Source organism: Mustela nigripes, chromosome 17 (assembly GCF_022355385.1).
Source record: "Mustela nigripes isolate SB6536 chromosome 17, MUSNIG.SB6536, whole genome shotgun sequence".
Classification (NCBI taxonomy): domain Eukaryota; kingdom Metazoa; phylum Chordata; class Mammalia; order Carnivora; family Mustelidae; genus Mustela; species Mustela nigripes.
In genome coordinates this window covers 18,680,118-18,700,825 of record NC_081573.1, presented here as the reverse complement: position 1 = coordinate 18,700,825, position 20,708 = coordinate 18,680,118, and the positions used below count along the sequence as shown (strand labels likewise).

General features: G+C 41.0%; 1 long non-coding RNA gene across 1 annotated transcript in view; it reads right to left on the bottom strand.

Annotated features, from left to right (window-relative positions):
* Window positions 1-20,708, bottom strand: part of LOC132005066 (uncharacterized) — a 293,915-nt gene that overhangs the window by 99,610 nt on the left and 173,597 nt on the right. The gene's annotated exons all lie outside the window — the stretch shown is intronic.

Here is a 20,708-nt window from a genome sequence, read left to right as displayed (position 1 = left end):
CTTGGGCAGTGTCTTGCATGCAGCAAGTCTCAATGTGTGTTCATGGGCACAAAACTGGATATTCATCATGGTAGGAAGAATATTCTAGAAAACAGCCCACCGTGGTCTGGGCCCTTCCCAGGAGGAATGGGTATACAAGTCCTTTCTTTTCCTAAGAAATATTTGAAAATCTTTTGCCTAAATCTCTGCAACGGAGTGTATACAGTTCCCGCAAATGCTGTGGTTGAATAAAAAGGTTGACTGTGTTTAAGATATTAATTAACCACAAAGACTGATAATGGTGTTATTTAATCAGGCTTCTCAGCAGAAACGCCCAGGTTTGGGCGGGGCTGAGCCCCATCCCTTTCTTTGCTTAGGGGAAAGCTATACCTTTACCTGCTGCCTTTTAACCAATGAGAGTTCTTGCCTCCCCCTGTTCTCATTTAACTAGAACACTTCATTTTCACCAAGTAGTTGGAAAGGAAGCCACTGAAACCACTTTACAATGTCCCCTATGCAGATAGGACAAGGAGCCCACACGCCATTTAAAGACACTACTGCTTCTGTGATTGGGTCCGTGGTCTGAGCCAGCCCAAATACTATGTACATTTTTAAAAAACCTCTTTTAAAGACATATGCTACATATAAAAGCCCCCATCCTAACAAGTGGGCTCTCTCTTATCAGAATTAACCAGCTGTACCCTGCTGCTCCCCCTGCCCCCGCCCCAGCAGGCAGGGCCTGGGGGAGGCTGGGGAGAAGTTTCTGGTCAAACACCTTCCTTGGAGGCCTGGATTTCAGAGGCCTCCCTCCCTCTGTGTGAGCCAACAACAAACCCTCAGACCCGACTCAGACAGCTCAGGTGAAGCAGCTGCTTTCCTCACTCGATACCCTCTTTCGCCAGATGAAGGACACTGATTCACGGAGAGGAGACACACACATTCCAGGCCATTTTTCATACACTGACAAGAAGTAAATTAGGAAATCGTGTACGTACAATACACGAGTCATGCCTTCCTCTTGATCACATGTAATTTACATCTTACAAAGATGTGAGTTCTTGTATTCTCACTCCACAAGGAAAAATCTCAATGATTTATTCATTTCAAATGAAAAATAGAAGGTAGATGAGAAGAATGACTTCACAGACGCATCGTTCTCGGGGCACTGGTGCGAGGCTCTCGCGCGCACTGCCCGAAGGGCTCCGTGTGCAAGTCCCTCTAATTAACAAGGTGAATCAGGCGGCAGCTCTCTAATTAGTGAGCATGACAAGCCGGCGGAAACAGGCAGGCAGACTGGTACACATCGCTGGCCAACAAAGGCACAGCACATTCCAAGGGAAAAAAAAAATGCAGATTTCTGCTAAATAACTATTAAAAGTAAGATGGTGGGGGCGGGGGGGTGGGGAGAACACCTCATGCTCATTCTCACATTTCATGTGTACATCTTGCGCATTTTCAGGGATTTCTAGCTCCTTGGTAAGACAGGGTTCCCCTCAGCTCTTTGTGCCACCTTTCCAGGCCAAACAGGCGTTCTTTGCTTGAAATAAGAATCAACATATTCCTTTGGGATTTAGGATCAATTTGCGTGTGTTTTAGCCCAGTAGGTAGGACCTGCCACTTCTCATTCCTAAGCCTTCCCCAGATTGGGAATGGCTGATGGGAAACTGGCTCCTGAGACGTACTCAGAGCGGCTGGGTCCCACCAGACCTGAAATATATGGAAACTCCCACTCTCCGCAGAGGGGCGGAGCCCAATCAGGGCCACACCTGGTGACCCGCTCAGCCTCAAGGGGACCCTCAGTGGCAGGTGGCACCCTAGCCCCTTGCCCTGGTTTTACCTGTCTTTACCTAATGCCCAACAATCGCTCGCTAGTCCTGAGCATGCCCAGTCCCTGGGGAGGGGTCTGGAGGGCAGCCGCCAGAGGAAGTCCCCTCTGCATTAGCCAAGCTTCGTGGGCACAGCCTACAGTCACCCACCGTGTGACTGTGTGTCAGTGAGGACACCACCATTCACATTCACCTTCTAATCGATGGCACCTGGCAGCCTGGTGGATTTGACCTCACTGAGGACGATGAATGACCCTGTGTTCTTTCTGTTCTAGCAGCTTCCACAGTGTGGCTTGAAAGGTCCTTTCTTTTGCTTCGGGGATAAGTTGTTAGCCAGCCGCTAAAAACAGTCTTGCGGATGGAGGACTGACTGACCCTGATTTGAACACCATACCTGGAAGACCCCTGCTTTATGCCCAACACCATGCAGGGCGTTTCCTCTGGGGCAGGCGCAGATGTTACTATTGTTTTAAAGTAATAGAAACAGGGTATCAGGAGAGTGGAAAAGTGTGCCATGGGTCCTTCCAAAAATGCCTGTGGAAGCAGACAGGGAACTCACTTTTCTTCCTGCTCCTTCCTCAGAGTCATGTTCTGTGGCTCTCAACTAGCAGGCCCAAAGATGGCCCTCTGTAGAACTCCCTGCATTTCTCAAGCAAGGGCCAGTCCCAACAGCAAACTCTATGACAAATAAGCAAGCCACCAGGGCTTTGCAATGGATAGTCACTCTCCAGATAGAAATAAGAATGATGGGTTTGGAAGTGTGGGGACTCTCATGAGGGCAGCCCTCCCTCCTCCACACCACCACTTGCCCTGAAAGACTGAGCCTTGTGAAAGATTCTTCCAGAGCAGATATAGGTAAAGATCGTGATAGCAGTCAGGAGAAGGGGGGCAGATGAAAGAAGAAGGCAAAGGGACACTGTGGCCAACTGGGAGGGTACACCTGCTTCACCCCACTGCGGTCTGGGGCTCCCCTCCTGCCGTGCGTCATGGCGGCTCCTGGTCTAACTTTTCTGCCAGCTTCTCTCCACATCCAAGCAAACATGCCCGCTCTTCCTGCTTCAACTCTTCATTCACCTTCAGGTTTATCTGGTTAGTCTCTCATCCTAAGCACAGAGCCAGCGCTGAAGAGCTTCTGGCACAGACTGGCCCACAAGGACAGCAGTGGCCAAGGGGACAGTAAGGCAAGTCTTTCTCCCCTGCCTTCCTGTACTCTCCCACCAGCTCTGCCCATAGAAGCCATTAAAACCCCCCTCCCTGGACCCACTCTTTCACAAAGCTTTCCCGATCACCCTCATCACCAACTCTGAGTCCCCTGCGGATATGATGGCATTTTTTTTTTTAAAGATATTACTTATTTATTTGTCAGGAGAGAGAGAGAGAGGAGAAAAGCAGGCTGCCCGCTGAACAGGGAGCCCAATGTAGGACTCGATCCCAGGACCCTGGGATCATGACCTGAGCTGAATGTAGATGCTTAACTGACTGAGCCACCCAGGCACCCCTGATGGAACCTTCTAGGGCTTTGTCATATTTGGCTTCATACTACACTGCCATCCGTGCAACAGTACAAAATGATCCTTTCAGCCAAGTCAGACTCAAATTCTACCTCTACCAACTTCTAGGCAAAGCACTTTATTTATATTTGCATCCTTCAATGTCTGTTTTCTCAGCTGAAAAATGTAGAAATAACCTTCCTACCCTGCAGAGGGGAAAATGAGATAAAGCTATGAACTGGCTCTATGTGATATACGGCCTATAGAAGGCGCTAGGGAGTAAGTAAACAAAAATTCTTTTCATTTTGGGGCCTGTCTGGTATCATTTTTTAAAATGCTGTATTTGAACTTTGCTTATGTATGGTCCCAACCCCAAGTAGTCACAAACCAGCTAAGTGACCTCGTGCAAGACACTAAGCCCCTCTGAGCCCCAGGTTCCACCATAATAGAGGGTTAAGCATACCCGTCACAGGTGTGGTTTAATGAAGTAGCGGGTGTCGGGGCTCCCAGCATAGAGATCACCCGATAAACATCAGTCAGCAGCAAGAGCTTCCTCTCTTTCATCTGCAGGAGCCTAAACTTGACATAAAATTTGAACATGAATGCTATACTCAATCAATGAACATTTGTGGAAGGAATGAGAAACCAAAGTGTGAAAGATTCGTGTTCCTTTCCCAGTTTGTATTCTTTTTTTTTTTTTTAAGATTTTATTTATTTGACAGACAGAGAACACAAGTTCTCTGAAAAAGAGAGAGAGAGACACAGAGAGAGAGAGAGGGAGACGCAGGGTCCCACTGAGCAGAGAGCCCACGTGGGTCTGGATCCCAGGACAAGGGGATCATGACATGAGCCAAAGGCAGAGCCTTTAACTCACTGAGCCACCCAGGCGCCCCAACCGGTTTGTATTCTTTATGGCCTTGGACAAGAGGCCTTTCCTGGGTCCCAGCATGTTCAATCTAAAAAATGGGAGAAAATCTGTCAACCTCGCTGGATTGCTTCCAGAATTAATCCTTTAAAAAAACAAAAGTCCAGCCAAATGTAAGCACAGATGTAAGCATGCCAAATCATGAAACAAGGACCATTTAATAAATTCAGGTAATTATTTCAACTGGAGTGACATATATATATATATATATATATATATATATATATATGAATGACATTCATTATAAGCCATGTTTTTACTTGGTTACTTTTTTGCTTGATACCAAATGTATTTGCCTTTTTAACTTGTGGAAGCAAGCAAGCCACCCGCGGGAACCCATGACAGCTGTTTTTATATTAAATGTGCAAATTCTACCATTTCATTGGAAAAGTTGCAATTTTTGTACAAATAGTGTGTCTGGAAAGTTAGTGTGCTATTAAAAAGTAGAACTCCAAAGTAAATTTTTAGGGATTGCAACGCATGGAAATACAGTGAATTTACCTATGTTTGGGACAAACGGTAAAGATGCATTAAGTAAATTGTAACTTGTCTTCAGGAATATCTTTTGGTGCTCATGCCTTCTAGATGCATAACCTGAAATGCTTATTCAATCTGAAAAGAACTTAGAAATTAAAAAAGCACAAATGATACCTGTCCAGCCTTGTAGAACACCCATCCCTGCTGGTAGAAACTCCTTGTGGCTGGAGATTCTCCTGGGGCCACATCAACCATGCCCACGGGTAGTTCATATTCTTAGGGCATTGCTTTACCAGCAACAAGTGACGTCAGGGATTAGGGCTAAATGGGGAGTCCGGATGAACAGCCTTAATTCTGATTTCCTCGGTGAAAAGGCTAGCATGGGGTACACTAGTTTCCTAGGGCTGCCTAAAGTTCCACCACTAGTACTTCAAACAACAGAAGTTTATTGTCTCTCAGTTCTGAGGCTAGAAGTTCTAAATCAAGGTGTCAACAGGACTGGCTGCCTGGGAGGGCTGGGAGGCTGTCCTACACCTCTCTCTTACATCTGGTCTTCTCCACCATTCCTTGGCTTATCGATGGTGTTGTCTCTGTATTTTCACAACTGTGAAGTCCAAATTCCCCCTATTTATGAAGACACCATCTAGCTTGATGACTTCATCTTAACTATATCATCTGCAAAGACCTGATTTCCAAATAGGGTTCAACACTCGCAGGTACTGGGGGTTAAGACTTAAATATCTCTTGGGGACACAGGGAAAACTGTCAAGGGTCACTGGTTTTGAAGGAAAGTCTCCAAAGGCAAGGCTGGGCAGGGAGCTGAAATGTGGGGCTGGCCTCCCGGGTGGCAGCTGGGGGAACCACCACAGCCACCGTCCACCTGTTGGCCCTGCAGACTTGGAAACTGGGAGTAGCTGGCATGTGGAGAGCACATCCGTCTCTCAGAAGCTCGGTTTTGTGAGGCAAGCTCTCAGGACTGCTGTCAACAGTCAGCATGTCCATTGATTGACAGAGAACGCTCGCAGGGAGAATGAAACAATGATGCTTGGGGTCTGCATGACCTTCCCATTGCCCTCCCCCAGGCAGACATGCAGCAGTGGAGAGAGTGTGAATTCATGTTTCAGCACAACCCGCTTTGGTCCCCATCTCCACAGCAGGGCCAGCCCTGTTCAGAGGAGGAGGGGTCTATGGGGTCTCTCACAGTCGATCCCTGCCAACCTTGAGGGGATCAGATATGCTTCTAAGACACATCTCTTTTTTGACTATTTCCAGGAACCCTCCCGATTGACAAGCTGACGCTGAAGAACTCCGCTTTAATCCGACTCCTGTAGATTTCACCACTTAGCCCTGAGGTCACTCTCTCCATCATTTCCGGGTGCTTGGGGGGTACCTCACTATGGTCCCAATGACACACCCACGGCCTTTCCAAGAGCATGTTTGCCTTAATTAATCTCTGTTAAAATAAATAAATAAATAAAATCCACGGCACCTGACTGATGAGTCTTGATTTCAGGGTTCTGAGTTTGAGCCCTATGTTGGGCACAGAGATTACCTTTATTTCTTTTTTAAGGTTTTATTTATTTATTTGAGAGAGAGAGCCAGGGAGAGGGAGAGAAAACCTGAAGCATACCCTGCACTGAGCACAGAGCCCGATGTGGGGCTCAATTCCACAACTGCGAGATCGTGACCTGAGCCAAAACCAAGAGTCAGACGCTAAACCAACTGAGCCACCCAGGCGGTATCCTACTCAGTTCCTCTCTGAACAAGATCTGTTCTTTTCCCCCACAAGTAGAGGCAATCCAGACAAGCTCAACTGGACCCATGCAGTCGGCCCTGGGAAGAGCTGGCAGCACTCGTGAACGGCCAGGAGAAACGGGTCTTCAGTGCAATGTACATCAGAGTTGGGGAAAAATAGAATGAAGACATAAGGAAGTGCTCTAAGATTTCTCTTTTTTGGACTGGGACATTGACAGCTCCTGAAAAAAGGCCTACAACAAGATCATTCCTTTTATGCTATGTGAATGTTTCAAATACATTACCAACGCCAATTATACTTCAATAAAGCTGAAAAAAAAATAAAGAGAAACTTGAGATATTAAAAAAATCACTGATTTTTGCAAATGACGTGACACAAATTTTTTTTTTTAAAAAGTCTTATTCCAAGATCAGTAACACATGTCTATTAAAATATAATTATCGGAGGTCAAACAAACATTAACATTATGGATTATGCTCTGACTTAGAAACCAATTAAAATCAACATCTGAAATGAGGAGTTGAGATCATAGAAATAAATAGCTAAATAATTTCTTACATATAGGAGGTATTCCCTTAGCCCCCCTTTCATCCACATCTAAGAGTGAACATCTCGATCTTTCCTGTCTTGTTGAATACAATTAGCACCCGATCCCTGCTTTTTAAGCTCGACTCCTTTCCCATTTATATCCCTGACACCTCCCTACAGCCTACTTGACTTGTCTGACACATTTGCCAGATATTAGGGATTTGTGCAAGAAGAGAGATTTCTAACCCTTACAATTTGAGGACATTCATAGGCTTTTGGGAGGCTTGACATGTACATAGAATCTCTGGCAAAATTTAAAAAGAAAAAGAGTGGAAAAAGTCATTAAAATAGAATTATCACTAGTTTTTAAAGACTACCTCAAAGAAGATTCCCCCAGATACTGGCATATTCAAAGATTTTTTTTTTAAAGATTTTGTTTTTTATTATTTATTTGACAGACAGAGATCACAAGTAGGCAGAGAGGCAGGCAGAGAGAGAGAGAGGAGGAAGCAGGCTCCCTGCTGAGCAGAGAACCTGATTCGGGGCTTGATCCCAGGACCCTGGGATCATGACCTGAGCCGAAAGCAGAGGCTTTAACCCACTGAGCCACCCAGGTACCCCTCAAAGATTTTTTTTTTTAACTGTGCCTGTGATTCTGTGATATTTGTATGTAATAGCAGAAACTGCACAGCAGACAGATCCCCTTTAACCTGCCCCATAGAAATGGTAAATTCTATGACAGAGAAAAAGGACACAAAGCTAAGGAGAAGCCATCAGAACTAAGAATCTATATGTTCTCACCTGGGAAGAGACCAACAGAGGTCTCTGAAATAACAAACAGAAAGGCATAGAGGTTATGAACATGGACTTTGGAATCATGTAGCCCTGGATTTGAATCCCAGCTTCCCTCCTTTCCCCCTCATTCCTGCTCCCTAATAACTATCAATTTCAGTTTTCTCATCTGCAGAATGGGACTAATTACAGTGTTATTAAAACAATTCAATAAGGTAATGCCTCCAGAGTGCTTAGTACAGTGCCTGGCACACAATAAAATGCTTGAAATTCTTAGCCCAGCCAATAGCTCTACCCATCAGCAAAGCCAAGTCGGTGACCCAGTCTCCCCAGGAAGCTCAGTGGGCTAAGCTCTGACTGATTGAGTCCCCATTCTATAAGTTTTCCCAGCTGTGGAGCTTGTTCTGCAACCCTGTCCAGGCAGAGAAGCAGATATTTACTGTTGAATATAGTTCCCCCACCCCCATCTAGCACAGCCAGGTGGTGGCTACTCAGCCCATCCTACAGTCCACTTAGAGAAGCAGCTCAGCAGAGAGCCCTCTGTCCACCCACAGAGCCAAGCCAGTGGCCTTCTCCCATGAGAAACCCGCTGGGCAGTTCTGCCTGATTCAGGCCCCCAGCCAAAGAGCCATGTCAGTCTGCGAGCTTGTTCTACCACTTATCCAGGCAGGGAAGCAGGTTCATGGCCCTACCTGCTGCAAAGTAGAGCCTTCAGTCCCACCTGCCCAGGAAGCCTAACCAGAACACCCAGGGGGTTGTGTGGTCCACCTTACAGCCCAGCTTGCAGTGGCACCAAAGCAGAGAGCCCAGCCTGTGACTCTGCCCATTTACAGAGCTGAGCCAGTGGCCCTGTCTGGCCAGGGAGCTCAGCAGACAATTTTTCTGATTTGGGTCCCAAGCCAGTGATCCATACCAGCCATGAAACCTGCTCCCTAACCCTGCCTGGCCTGGGAAGCAAATGTGAAACCCCTTCTATGCCTAAATATGGTCTCCAGCCCTATCCAACTAGGGAAACTAACCGTAACACCTGGGAAGATGTGTGGCCCATCCTATAGCCCCACTTACAAAGACACCTGAGCTGAGAGCCTAGCCAATGGCCTTGCCCAACTGCAGAGCCAAGCCAGTGGCCCCATCTGGCTCGGGAGCTTGGTGGGTAGTTCTTACCAAGTTGAGTCCCTAGCCACCAAGCTGCAATGGCTATGGAGCCCATTCTATGGCCCCATCTGGACCAGAAGACAAATCTGCAACCCTGCCCAACTGCTGAGTATAGATAGCATTCAGTCCCACCTGACCAGGAAGCTTGCCCAGAGAATCTAGGCATCCTGTAGATGCACCTGGACAGGGAACAAAGCCAGTGGTCCTATCTGAATGCTCCCAACCAGCAGCAACCCCCTAACTTCAGAGCATGAGCAGTGGCCTCACCCAAATAGAGACCTGTGATAGCAAACCCCACCTGACTGAGGATGCTACCACTTGATCCCTCCAAAACCCCAAAATGAGCTAACTGGGAAAAACTATCTCTGCCAAAGCAAATTTATAAAGTCTGGAAGAGGAGACAGCTTACTCAAATGTGCTGATGCCAACTCAAGGAATCAAGAATCATGAAGAATAGGAAAAATATGAAATGAACAAAGGGAACTAATAATGCTCTAGTAACTGACCCTAAAGAAATGGATATCTATAAACTGCCTGATGAAGAATCCAGAATGATCTGTTTAAAGAATTTAGTAAATTACAAGAACATACAAACAACCAAAAATTAAGAAAACAATGAACAAATGAGAAAACATAAACAAAATGAGAATTTCAACAAAGAAACAGAAACCCTCCAAAATACCAAACAAAAAATCCTGAGCTGAAGAATATAATGACCGAACTAAAGATTCAATAAAGAGTTCAATATCAGACTTCACCAAGCAGAAAAAAGAAGCAGTAAACAAGAAGATAGATTCATTTGAAAACATCTAGTGAGAGAAGAAAAAAGAAAAAGAATGAAAGAGTGAGGAAAGCCTACATCCCATGGGACTAAAGGAATACCACCATTAAAAGGAACAATATAGGGTTGCTCAGTGGTTTGGGCCTCTGCCTTCAGCTCGGGTCATGATCTCAGGGTCCTGGGATCGAGCCTCATATTGGGCTCTCTGCTTGGCAGGGAGCCTGCTCCCCACCCCCACCCCTGTGCTGCCTGCCTCTCTGCCTACTCGTGATCTCTCTGTCAAATAAATAAATAAATAATATTTAAAAAATAAAAAAGGAACAATATAGATAATATGGGAATCACAGAAAGAGAGAAGAAAGAAAGGGACAGAAAGTATACTTAAAGCAATAATGGCTGAAAACTCCCAAACTTGGAGAAATAAACAGATGTCTGGATTCATGAGGCCCAAAGGACCCCAAATAGGTTGAACTTGAAAAGAACACCACCAAAATAAATTACAATTAAATTGTCAACAAAGACAAAGAGAGATTCTTGAAAGCAGCAAGAGAAAAGCAGCTCATCACATACAAGGGAACCTCTGTGAGATGGTGGGCAGATTTATTAGGAACCTCGCAGGCCAGGAGAGAGTGGGATGATATGTTCAAAATACTGAAAGGAAAAAAAACTGTCAACCAAGAATATTATCCTAGCAAAACTGGCCTTTGGAAATGAAGGACAGAAAGATTTTCTTGAACAAACAAAAGCTGAAGGACTTCATCACCACAACACTTCCCTATAAGAAATGGTAAGTGATGTTCAAGTGCTAATAAAAGGATGTTGATTGATGTCATAAGCATATGAATGGATGTATAAAATTCAATGGCAATGGTAAATATGCAGCCAAGGCAGATTCTCTAAAATTGTAATGGTAGTGCATAATTCACTTACAACTCCCATTTAAAAGTTAAAAAGCAGATTCTTAAACATTAAGAACAAACCAGTGGTTTCCAGAGGGGAGATAAGTAGATGGAAGGGGGTTAAGGGGATTGAAGGGGGTTAAGAATACACTTATCAAGATGAGCACTGAGTAATATATTGAATTGTTGAATCATTATATTTTACACCTGAGACTAATATAACACTGTATGTTAATTATATTTCAATTTTTTACAAGTCAAAAAACAAATATATTAAAAATAACCATAACTACAATAATTTGTTACAGGATACATAATATCAAAAAATATGTGAATTATAACATGAATAACCTAAATACAAGAGGGGAAATAAATGTATGAAATTTATGTATGATATTGAAGTTATTACCAGTTTAAAATAGGATTTATATATTTAATATAAGTCCCCATGGTAATCAAAGAGGAAAAACCTGTAGTAGATACACAAAAGATTATGATAAGGAAGCCAAAGTACACAGCTACAAAAAGCCATCAAATCATAAAACAAGACAGCAACATAAGCAAAAAACAGTAAATCTACGACACAGAAAACAGTTTTTAAAAATGGCAAGAGTTAAGTCCTTACTTATCAATAATAACTATAAATATAAATGGATTAAATTCTCCAATCAAAAAAACAGAAAGGCTGAAGGTATAAAAACACAAGATCTAACTATATGTGGCCTATAAGGGATTCTAGCTTTAATGGCATGCAAAAACAGAATGAAGGGATTAAAAAAAGATACTTTGAGCAAACAGTAACCAAAAGAAAGCAGGGGTAGCTTGCTTATACCAGACAAAATAGATTTCAAGCTAAAAATGGTCAAAAGAGACAAAGAAAATTATTATATGATAGGTCAAGTCATCAAGACAATATAACAACTATAAATATTTATGCACCCAACATCAGAACATCTAAATATATAAAGCAAATATTAACAGAATTAAAAGGAAAAATAAATAGCAATATAATTATAGTTGGGAACTTTAATAAACCACTCTGAAAATGAATAGGTTATCCATACAGAAAATTAATAAGGAAACAGAAGATTTCAACAACACTAGAGACCAAACAAACATATACAAAACATACCATCTAGCAATAGCAGAATACACGTAATTCTCAAGTGCACATGGAACATTTTCTAGGATAGATAATATGTTGGGTCACAGATGAGTCTTAGCAAATTTAAGAACACTAAAATCCTCCCAACTATCCTTTCCAAATACAATGGTATGAGACGAGAAATCAATAACTGGAGGAAATCTGGAAAATTCACATAAGCATGGAAATTAAACACCAGACCCCTGAATAACCAATGGATCAAAGAAAAAACCAAAAGAAAAATTAAAGAAATACCTTGAGATGAATGAAAATAGAAACACAACAAAACCAAACCAAACTGTGAGATACAGCAAAAGCAGTTCTTATAGTGCAGTTTATAGTGAAAAAATGCATACACCAAGAAAAAAAATTCTCAAATAAACAACCTAACTTTATACTTCAAGGAACTAGGGAAAGAACAAGCTAAGCTTAAAATTAGCAGAAGGAAAGAAATAATAAAGATTAGAACAGAAATAAATGAAGTAGAGAACAGGAAAACAATAGAAAAAAATTGATAAAACCAAGAGTGGGTTCTTGAAAAAAAATAAACAAAATTGACAATCCTTTAGCTAGACTAACCAAGGAAAAAAGGAGAGAAGATTTAATAAATAAATATTTAATAAATAACAAATAAATAAGATTTTCAGTGAGAGAGGAGACATTACATCTGATACCACAGAAATAAAAAGAGACTACTGTGAACAGTTATATACCAACATATTGGACAACCCAGAGGAAATGGATAAATTCCTAGAAACCTACAATCTACCAACACTGAACCATGAAGAAATAGAAAATCTGAACAAACCAATAATGATAAAGGATTGAATTAGTAATCAAAAACCTCCTAACAAAGAAAAGCCCAGGACCAGATGGTTTCACTGCTGAGTTTTACCAAATATTTAAAGAAGAATTAAAACCAGTCCTTCTCAAACTCTTCCCAAAAAATCAGAGAGGAGGGAACACTCCCAAACACAGTTTAAGAGGCCATAATTGCCTTAATACCAAAGCCAGATACAGATACTACAGGAAAGGAAAACAATAGGCCGACATCCCTGACAAATATAGTACAAAAACTCTCAACAAAATCCCAGCAAACTGGAACTCAACACTGCATTAAAAGGATCATACACTGTGATTAAGTGAGATTTATCCTTGTTCTGCAATAGGTTCAACATATGCAAATTGATAATGTGATATACCACATACATAGAATGAAAGATAAAAATCATATGCACTCTATTCAGCTCAATACTGCAATTCATAGCCATAGCAATCAGGCAAGAAAACAAAAAAGAAGAAGAAAGAAAGAAAAAGAAAGAAAGAAAGAAAGAAAGGAAGGAAGGAAGGAAGGAAGAAGGAGGAGGATGAAGAGAAGGAGAAGAAATAAAAGGCATTCAAATGAAAAAGGAAAATTGTCTCTGCAGGTGACATGATTGTATATACAGAAAACCCTAAACACTCCACATACAAAAAGAAAAGCTATTAGAACTAATCAACAAATTCAGTAGTTGTAGAATGCAAAATCAACATACAAAAATCAGTAGCATTTCTACACACTAATAAATCATCTGAAAAATAAATAAAGAAGACAATTTCATTTACAATAGCATTAAAAACCAATCAAATACATAGGAATAAACTTTACCAATGAAGTGAAAGATCTCTATACTGAAAACCATAACACATTGAAGAAAGAGACTGAAGAAGAGACAAATAAGGGGAAATATATGCCGTGTTTATAGACTGAAAGATTATTGTTAAAATGTCCATACTACCCATCTACAGATTCAGTGCAATCCCTGTTAAGATTCCAGTGGCATTTTTTACAGAAGTAAAAAAATGTATTAAACTTATTTGGAACTCTAAAAAGTCCCAAAGAGGGGTGCCTGGGTGACTCAGTCCCAGTTGGGCATCTGACAGCTCAGGTCCTGATCTCAGGGTGGTGAGATCAAGCCCCACGTCAGGCTCCATGCTCAGTGCGGAGTTTGCCTGAGATTCTTTCCCCCTCCCTCTCCCTCATCCTCTGCCCCTCCCCTAGCTCAAATGCTCTCTCTCTCTCTTTAAAATAGAAAAATAAAATCTTTAAAAAAAAAAAAAGATCCCAAAGAGTCAAAGAGAAAGAACAACCATGGTGGGATCACATTTCAAACTATATTACACAGTTCTAATAATCAAAACAATGGGGTGCTGGCAAAAGACCACAGACCAATGGAGCAGAATTGAGAGCCTATAAATAAACCCATGTGTATTCAGTCAACTAATGTCAGAAAAGGAGCCAAAAACACTCAATGGGAAGAAGATAGGCTATTTATTAAGGGCACTAGAAGAACTAGATATTCACAAGCAGAAGAAGGAAACTGGACCCTTATCTTGCACCATTCACAAAAATAAACCCCAAAATGGATTAAAGACTTACATGTAATAATTGAAACCATAAAATTCCTAGAAGAAAGCACAGGGAGGAAACTCCTTGACAGTGGTCTTGGCCATGATCTTTGGGCTATGACACCAAAAGCACAAGTACCAAAACCAAAAATAAACAAGTCGGGCCAGGTTGAAATAAAAAAAAAACTCCTGCACAGCAAACTAAATGATCAACAAAATGAGAAAGTGATCTACAGAATGAAAGAAAATGCTTTGCAACCCATATATCTGCTGAGGGGTTTGTATCCAAATATATAAGGAACTCATTCTACTCAATAGCGAAACACAAACAAAAACAACCAAATGATCAAAAATGCAAATGCAAAGAGGGTCTGAATAAACATTTTTCCAAAGAAGATATATAGATGACCAACAGGTACATGGAAAGGGGCTCAACAACACAAATCACAAGAGAGCCGCAAGTCAAAACCTCAGTGGGGTATTCCATCACACCTGTCAAACTGGCTGATAAAAATAAGAGAGAGAACAAGTGTTGGCAAGGATGTGGAGAAACAGCAACCCCTGTGCCCTTCTGGTAGAAATGGGAATTAGTGCAGCCTGTATGGAAAACAATACGGAGGTTCCTCAAAAAATTAAAAATTGTCCTACTGTATTATCTAGCAATTACCCCACTAGGCATATATCCAAGGGAAATGAAATCACTATCTGGAAGAGATAGTTAACCCCCCATGTACATAGTGACACTATTTCTAATAGCCCAAGATATGGAAACAGCCTATGTGTCCATCAATAGATGAATGGATAAATATGGTATGTACCATAAAATATTATTCAACCCTAAAAAGGAAGGGAATCCTGTCATTTGCAGCAACATAAATGGGCCTTGCAGCATTGCACTAAGTCATATAAATCAGACAAAGAAAGACAAATACTATACGATCTCACTTATATGTGTAATCTTAAAAAAAAAAAAAATCGAACCCATCAGGGGCGCCTGGGTGGCTTAGTGGGTTAAAGCCTCTGCCTTCGGCTCCGGTCATGGTCCCAGGGTCCTGGGATCGAGCCCCGCATTGGGTTCTCTCCTCTGCGGGAAGCCTTCTTCCTCCTCTCTCTCTGCCTGCTTCTCTGCCTCTATGCCTCTCTGCCTACTTGCGATCCCTGTCTGTCCAATAAATAAATAAATAAATAAATTGAACCCATCAAAAGAGAGAATAGATTGGTGGTAACCAAAGGCAGGGGGAAGAGGGTGGGAAAATGAATGAAGGTCGTCAAAGGGTACAGACTTCCAGTCATGAGATAAATAAATTCTGGGGATGTAATAGACAGCATGGCTATCACAATTAGGAAGACTTTATTGTATATTGGAAAGTTGCTAAGAAAGCAGATCTTAAACATTCTTATCATAAGAAAAAATTGTAGCCATGTGAGATGATAGATGTTAACTAAATTTATTGTGGGACTCCTTTTGCAATATATATAAATATGAAATCATGTTGTATACCTTAAGCTTATATAATGGTATATGCCAATTATATCTTTAGAAAAAAACTAGAAAAAAATGTAGAAAATTCTTCAGCCATGATTAACTGCAGCATGAAAGGTATGTTCCACTGGGCTGTGATGGTGAAAATCAACTACAGTGGCTGAAATCCAGGGCCACTGACCTCTGCTCTACACTATGGCTAGGGGACTCAAGATGCAGGTCAGCAGGGCCTTACTCTGTGTGAATATTTTTTGGGGGAGGTGAGGGGCAGAGGAAGAGGGAGAGAAAGAATCTTAAGCAGTCTCCACACCCAGCCACACAGTCCATGGTGGGGCTCAATCCTGCAACCCTGAGCTCAAGGCTAAGCCATCCAGGCACTCCTCTGTGTGAACATTTAAAGCTTCACTGTCTTTATCGCTTCTCTGACTTTGCCCATATTCCTTCTTCCTGTTATATTAACACTCTATGCCCATTCAACATCTCCACTTGCATGTTTAATAATCAAGTCAAAATTAACACACCTGAAGCCAAGCTCCTGAAATTCTCCCCCATAACCTGCCCTGCCCACAACATTCCCCATCTCAGTTAAAGGTAGCTCTTAATTCCAGAGATCAAGGGAAAAAACTTGGGATCACTCTTAACCATATCTCAAACTCCACATCAAATTCATCAATGCATTTAGTCCGTTCAGTCTTCAAAATACATTCAGAGTCCAAGCCCCTCTCTCTTAACAACACTAACACTGCCCTCTCCCAGAATGACTGCAATGGCCCCAATCAAACTTCTGCCCAGACTCCTCATGGTTATTCTCAACAAAGTTTGATTGGACTTGTGATCGATTAAGTCAGATCGTAACCCTTCCGTGAATCAAACTCTCCAGTGGCTCCTCATATCCACTGGAATAAAATCTGTTTATGTTGAAGGCTTAGATTTATCTGTTTGTTATACTGTTGTTGTGTTTAGTACCCTGCTATGGTTGGGGAGGGGGGCAAGGGGGCTGACTGTGGCCTGCGGTAAATGATATTGGTAGAAATAGAGAGGACCAGGTACACAAGAATGATAAACAGGGAAGCCGTGTGGAGGGGGTACACAGTCAAATCTGACAAAAGTGTTCATTATAATAATTCTACCACTTCTTCCCTTAGAAGGCCTCCTTCCTCCAGAGATTTATGAATATTTGGTTGAAATTTTCAGTTGTTTGTCTTATAAGGGGACCATTTTTTGGTCTGCTGCTGCCATCTCTAAAATGCATGAACCCTTTGCTTCCACTGAGCCAAAAAGGCTTTAGAGAAAAGGGGTAGAGCAGGAATGAGGGAACGTCATTTCCCCTTTTGATGCCAGCCAACCTTTGTGTGCTAAAATAAATCTACATTATACTGACTGCCAACATTTTTTTCTTTACATGTATACAGAATCAGGAAAACACAATTAACGGACATTTGTTAATCAATAATTATTTTTAAGCCAGAGTTAAACTTTTAGAATAGTATTCAACAAAAATTCAAATTTATGAGTTCAGGGGCACCTGGGTGGCCACAGTGGGTTAAGCCTCTGCCTTTGGCTCAGGGCATGATCCCAGGAGGCTGGGATCAAGCCCCACATCAGGCTTTCTGCTCAGTGGGGTGCCTGCTTCTCCCTCTCTGTCGCCTACCTCTCTGCCTACTTGTGATCTCTTTCTCACTCTCTCTCTCTGTCTCTCTCTCTGTCAAGTAAATAAATAAATAAATAAATAAAATCTTTAAAAAAAATTTATGAGTTCAGTAACTGGTCAATAGGAAGGTTAATATTTTTACCAATTTTATAAGTCTCACAGACAGACTCTTTTATTTTAGGAGCTCCCCAAAATACATTAAAAATTTTTCCCTTTTCAACTCTTTTAAATTACAAACTCATCACTATAAGAGAGACAGATTTAGGAGAAAACTGACCATGCTGTTTACATTAAGAATGGAAATAATTGCACTTATTTACTTTTCAAAAATGTAACTGGAGGGGGGAAACATTTTTGAACAATATGCTAAGCAGCATCTCATTATTCAATTATGATGATATTCTTCTAAATCAGAAAGCTCATTATCAGGCTGACAAATAAGCTATTTCCCATGCATAGTACTATTTTCCTTACTTTAAACTTTACATTTTGTTCTATTGTACAAATTGCCATTCAATGTGTTCTTCCATTCATCAATTCATACTCAAAATTTATCCATGTTGATACACATAGATCTAGTTCAGTAACTTTAACTATCTTATATTAATCTAATATATAAAATACCTGCTTTAAACCCATTTTCTTATTGAAGAACACAGGCTATTTCCCATTTTTTATCACTGCTAATGGCGTACAATAAAGACCCTGACTCTTTATGCACTGTTCAAAACCTCAAGGGTTTATAGTTAGTTTTGGGATGGCTGAGTCAAAAGGAGTATTATTTGTGTGCAAGGGTGGCTCAGTTGATTAAGCATCTGCCTTCGGCTCAGGTCATCATCCTGGAGTCCTGGGATCGAGTCCCACGTCGGGCTCCCTGCTCAGCAAGGAGCCTGCTTCTCCCTCTCCCTCTGCCCTATCTCCCGCCTTCCCTTCCTACCCCCACCCTGGTTCTGCTCTCTCACTCTCTCAAATAAATAGATAAAATCTAAAATAAAGATAAAAATAAATTAAAAGCCTGTAGCTCCCTGTAGGGAGTATTATCCAATGTTCTTTTTTTTTTTTTTTTTTTAGATTTTATTTATTATTTATTTCATAGGGAGAGAGAGCACACACAAGCAGGGGGAGCAGCAGAAGGAGAGGGAGAAAAGCCCAGTGAGCCTTAACTGACTGAGGCTTAAGCGGCTGATGACTGATGCTTAACTTACGGAGCCACCCAGGGGCCCCAAGGAGTATTCTTCAATTTTCAATAGATATTGCTATCTGAAGTACAATGAGCTGGTCTCATTTGTACTCTGGCTTTCAGGGTGACTTCCTGTCTCTCCAACAAGTTTCAAATACTAATCAGATTTTTTTTGATACTATGATGGACATAAAACATTTCTTTGCTTTAATTTTGAGTTCCCTAATTACCGGCCTGTTAAGCATCTTTTCATATGCTTATTGATCACTAAAGCATCCTCTCCTGGACCATTGTGTCTTTTGCCATCTTTTTCCAATTGGGTTTTTAAAAATTTATTCTGGATACAAATCTTTGGGCTATTATGAAGGTTTAAAAATAGTTTCTGAAATGGACTTGAATTTTAACCTTGGTTTTGGTGGCTTTTGTTCTTATAAACTTCATATTTTCTTTTGGTCTAATTTATTAGTTATTTCCTTTAGATACACTTTCTGGACACTCCTGTCTTAAGAATATTAAGATAGGGCCCACTATTTTCTACTAAAAATCTTCAAGTTTTACTATTCTTATTTTGACTTTTTGTCCATGTAGAATATTGTATATCAAGTAAAGCAGAGGTTCACTTTTCTTTCTTTCAAGACAAGCCAATTTTAAAGGAAAAGAACTAAGCAAAATGCTTCCATTTCAAGTAATGGAATTCCCACTAAGCCTACCACAAAAGATAATTAGAGAATCTAGAAAAATAAAATAAATAAAATAAGATATGCTTGAAAGCACCAAAGAGCTCCACCATGATCATAAAGAATTGCTGGAATAGGATTTGGGAAAGAATGAAGACCCTGGGGGTAGAGCACAGCAGTTGAGGTCACTTTCCTCCAGGAGACATTTGCTAATTCTAAGGTGGGAAAATTAAGAGGCCAAGAGGTCAACCTATAAATTTGCTAGACTTGAGAATAAGAGGGATTGATATTCCAACCTGGCAAGTAAATAAAGGACTAGTAAGGCCCCATCAATCTGGCTTGAGACCACAAAAATCCATATCCTGGGCATAAGTATGAACCATAGGTAGACCCTGGCAAGGACTTCTATTCAGCTATAAAATCCTCTCAAGAAGTGATATTTTAGTAAAGTAATCCTAAAGGGCTAATGTCCCCATGACAGAGGAGTAAACTAACATGATCCTATGCCTCAAAACTTTCTATAAATACAATGTCCAAAATGCAATAAAAATAACCAGACCATAAGAAAACAAGACAATGTGAAAATTAACGGAAATAAAAGTCAATAGAAACAGACACAGAAGCTCCAGACACTGAAGCTATCAAACACAAATGTTAAAATAACTATACTTCCTATGCTCAAGCCGGTGAAAGATTTGAGAATTCCAGCAGTGATCTAAAAACAAAAAGAAAAAGGAAATTCGAGAGCTGAAAAATAAAATAACTTGAATTAAGAGCTCAGTAGATGGATTATTCAGCAGTCTGTGCACAGATAATAAAAGAATTAATGAACTGGAAGATAAAGCAGAAAAAAGTATCCAGACTTAAGGATGGAGACAGAACTGTTTGAAAAAATTTGAAGAGAAGTTAAGAAATATAGAAGACACAAAAAGGAGAGCTAACATATCAGTAACTGAAGTCCAAGAAGAAAACAGAGTAGCAATGACTACGACTTCTTCAAAAAGTTTTAGAACATCAACCCATCAACTCAAGAAGATTTAAGAACACCAATGAGGCTAAGTATGAAGAAATCCATACCTAAATCTATCATAATAAAACTACTAAACCAAAGACAAAGAAAAAATGTTAAACTAGACAAGAAAAAAAGATTGCTTTATTTTTGCAGAGATTTTTTTCTTAATTTTTTATTTTTTATTAACATATAATGTATTATTAGCCCCAGGAGTACAGGTCTGTGAATCACCAGGTTTACACACTTCCCAGCACTCACCTTAGCACATACCTTCCCCAATGTCCATAACCCAATCACCCTCTCCCTACCCCCTTCCCCCTGGCAACCCTTGGTTTGTTTTGTGAGATTAAGAGTCTCTTATGGTTTGTCTCCCTCCTGATCCCATCTTGTTTCATTTATTCCTTTCCTACCACCCTACCCCCCACTTTGCCTCTCAACTTCCTCATATCAGGGAGATCATATGATAATTGCCTTTCCCTGACTGACTTACTTCACTCAGCATAATACCCTCTAGTTCTATCCACATTGTCACAAATGGCAAGATTTTATTTCTTTTGATGGCTGC